This window comes from Akebia trifoliata, chromosome 6 (assembly GCF_017979445.1).
Source record: "Akebia trifoliata isolate Shusen 1 chromosome 6, ASM1797944v1, whole genome shotgun sequence".
Taxonomy (NCBI): domain Eukaryota; kingdom Viridiplantae; phylum Streptophyta; class Magnoliopsida; order Ranunculales; family Lardizabalaceae; genus Akebia; species Akebia trifoliata.
The window spans coordinates 20256527-20260837 of NC_141380.1; positions in this window are offsets into that span (position 1 = coordinate 20256527).

Sequence of the window (4311 nt, forward strand, 5' to 3'; positions counted from 1 at the left end):
TCGAAGACTTTATGTGAGCTATTGGGAAAGGATGTTCCTTTTGATTTTTCAGAGTCATGTCTCTCTACGTTCAACAAGCTTGAGTCCGAGTTAACCTCGGCACCCATTATTCAACCTCCAAACTAGAGCATTCCATTCGAAGTTATGTGCGAGACTTCAGATTATGCAATAGGCGTTGTTTTGGGTCAGCGAATTGAAAAATAACCTCATGTTATCCAATCTGCTAGTAAAACCCTAAACGATGCTTAGCTTAACTACTCTATAACAGAGAAGAAAATGCTAGCAGTGGTTGAAATCGTCCTCGATCCGCGGGGTGCGCGGATCCGCTTTTGACCCTTGAGGTTTGGGGGTCGCCACCTAGTTATTGTGGTCTAGGAACCAAACTGACCCTACAATGGATAAGAAAGAACTAGTCTACTATACAAATCTGAATCCGGAGATCATGTTACGGGGTTGGAAGGTGTTAGGCACCAACCCCGCTCGGCCAATGCCGGTCTCTACTTATACCAAATATAACTACATCACTAATGATAAAACCTAGATTTAAAAAATAATAAAAAAACCTTACCTTCGATCTGCAAAAGTACTATTCCCTCAGATCTGAAAAATAGTTCCTTGTACCGTACTCCTTGTTTCGCTTTGTCTCCGGATCTGATTTCTGATCTCCGAGGTAAGGTGTCTCTTTCTTGGATCTGGATGCTTCGAATTTGTGGTGGATTTTTGGGGTGTTTTTGAAAGGTTTTTGGGTGTTTTTTAGGCTAAAATCGGAGTAGGGGTGTTAAGGAAAGAGTTGGGGCTCCAAAATTAGGGTTTTGGAGGGGTTGTGGGGGCTTCTTCACCTACTTTTCCTAGGGTTTTTTCTTTGATACGAAAATAGGGTGTGGAGGCTCCTATTTATAAAGTTTTTAGAAGCATTTAGGGTTTGATTAGGGTTTCTTTTAGGGTTTCAATTAGGGTTTTGACTTAGTCTTTAGGGTTTGGTTTTAGGGTTTTGACTTTAGTCTTATGAGATTGACTTGATTAGTTTTAGATTAGGGTTTGGATTTAGGGTTTTGACCTTAGTCTTATGAGATTGACTTGATTAATTTAGCTTAGGATTTTGATTTAGGGTTTTGACCTTAGTCTTATGAGATTGACTCGATTAGTACCTTGACTTCAATCTTGCTTGATTGACTTTAATTTTGACTTCAGTCTCACTTGATTGACTTTAATACCTTGACTTCAGTCTTGCTTGATTTACTTTTAATTTTTGGAGAACCCCCTTCTATTATATCTTTAATTCTTTGGCCCCCCAAATGGAGGGGTCCTTAAAGAAATATCCCACGAACCCTCAACAATTTTGCCTAAGAGTCCAATTAATCGATTTTTTAGGTTCAACTTTTTAAATTAATTTCATCAATGTTTCACTTTAATTATTTAATGTTTCATTTATTAATTTCAAAATTTTTAATTATGAAAATTGTGAAATTACCGTTTTGCCCTCGGAGAGGATTTTTTACGTTTTAATTCGTTTTTCAATGTTCCAGGATGTTTTGGAATCAGTTTTTCATAAGGAATTCAATGGGAATGTTGGTTTTTGTCATTTATGAAGTTTTTATATGAAATGATCGTGAACTTTATGAGGGGTATTTTCATAATTTTGTCAAATTTTGTGAAAATTGGCGAAGTGGTTTACTTGGTTTCGATTTGTTGTTTTATGTGTTTGAACGGATTTTCCTAAGCGTAATGTAGGCTCTAAGGTTGTTTTGAGGTTAGGGGTATTTTGGTAATTTAATCATTTTTAGTGATTTTTATCGTGAAGCTTCTTTTTGGTTTGCAAGATGATGATTTCTATGTTTCTGTGGTCGATTTTCCTAGCGTAGCGTGGTTTCTAAGTTTTGTCAGTTCGAGATACCTCATCCGGATTTCTGAAACATATCTGGTAACAAAATAAAGCATTGGAATAGACATCCATCATTGGGAACCTTTTCGATCGGGTTGACGACTTGATTAATCAGGCGGATGCAAAAATGGGGTGTCTACAGTGGTCTATGCCATTGAAAAATTTCGCCCCTACCTCATAGGATCTAAAGTCGTGATCTACACAGACCACGCAACATTGAAGTACCTTCTATCAAAGAAAGATGCTAAAGAAAGGTTAATCCGTTGGATTCTACTTCTACAAGAGTTTCATCTCGAGATCCAAGACAAAAAAGGGGTAGAAAATCTCGTAGTTGATCACTTGTCTAGAATAGTTAACAAGCTATCTGAGGAGTCCTTACCCATCTATGAATCCTTTTTCGATGAGCAACTTATGCAAATCTCTCAAGCCAATGCTCTATGGTATGCGGACATTGTCAACTACCTAGTTACATATCAATTCCCAATCGAAATGACTAGCCAAGAGAAACTTCATCTTTTGTCGAAAACAAAATGGTATTTTTGGGATGAGCCATACTTATTTAAGTATTGTCCCGATCAAATCATTAGACGTTGTATTCCAACCTGTGAGCAAGTCAATATCCTAGAGTTTTGCCCTAATCATGCCTGCGTAGGGCACTTCAGTGTTAAGAAGACCGCTATGAAAATCTTACAATGCGATTTTTTCTGGCCTAATATTTTTCGTGATGTCCACGAGTTTAAAAAATCTTGTGATAGATGGCAAAGATTAGGGAAAATCTCTAAGAGAAATGAAATGCCTCAAAATCCTATCCTGATCATCGAAATTTTTGACGTGTGGGGTATAGACTTCATGGGACCCTTTCCTATCTCTCAGGGTTACCAATACATCCTAGTTGCCATTGACTATGTGTCAAAATGGGTCGAAGTTGTGGCATATAAAACTAACGATCACAAGGTTGTGATAAAATTCATCAAGGAAACGATTTTTTCAAGATTCGGTACTCCGCGAGCTATCATAAGTGATGGTGGCTCGTATTTTTGCAATAAGATCTTTACTGCGTTGATGAAGAAATACCTCATAACGCATAAGGTTGCCACACCTTACCACCCACAAATAAGTGGGCAAGTGGAGATTTCTAACAGGGAAATAATGACTATCTTACAAAAAATAGTCAATCCTTCAAGGAAAGATTGGTCTTTGAGATTGAGTGATTCATTCTGGGCCTATAGGACTGCATTCAAGACACGCATAGGGATGTCTCCCTACTGGTTAGTTTTTGGAAAGGCTTGCCATCTCCCTGTAGAACTCGAGCATCGTGCATATTGGGTGATCAAGAGCCTCAACTTTGATTTTGATAAAGTCGATGAAAAGCGATAGTTTCAACTAGACAAGTTAGAAGAGATTAGAAATGACTCGTATGATTGTGCCAAAATGTACAAAGAGCGTACTAAATTCTTTCATGATAGGCACATTCTTAGGAGGAATTTCATTCCTAATCAAAGAGTTTTGTTGTATGATAACAGACTCCACCTTTTTTCAGAGAAACTTAAGTCTCGATGGACTGGTCCATATATTGTCCAAACAGTCTACCCCCATGGTGCTGTTGAAGTCCTTAATCCTAAGGACGGATCCACTTTCAAAGTGAATGGCCAACGTCTCAAACCTTTTCTCAAGTATGTTCCGCAGGAGGAAGTTCTTATCCTCGATGATCCCATATATCAAAATTAACTATGTTTTCGTCTGGCTAAAGATGTTAAACTTAGAGCTTCTGGGAGGCAACCCACACGTTTCAGGGGACATTGTGTTAAATATCAACAGGACTATCTTTATTCAGGGAATAAGGTGATTTAAAAGTGTCATTGTGCTTTCTTTCTTCCTTGGAGATCTGCCTGGCCGATGATGATTTCAGAGAATTGAATTGGGAGCTGCCAAAAACATGGGTTGTTCTAGTTCGATTTATCTTAGAAATTACCTTTTCAAAATGCTTTCCCGACTCCGTGTCGATACGAGCTCCGTACTGATGAAATTACCCTTTTCAAAAATTTTTCCCGATTCCGTGTGGATGCCAGCTCCGTGTTGATGAAATTACCTTTTTCAAAATACTTTCCCGACTTTGTGTGGATGCCAGCTCCATGTTGATGAAATTACCTTTTTCAAAATGCTTTCCCGACTCCGTGTCGATGCCAGCTCCGTGGTGATGTAATTTCTTTTCAAAATGTTCTACCGACCTCGTGTCGATGCTAACTCCGTGCTGATGTAATTTCTTTTCAAACTGTTTTATCGATTCCGCGTCGATGCCGGCTCCGTGCTGATGCAACTTCTTTTCAAAATACCTTACCGACTCCATGTCGATGTCAGTTCCGTGCTGATGAAATTACCTTTTTCAAAATGCTTTCTCGACTCCGTGTGGATGCTAGCTCCATGTTGAT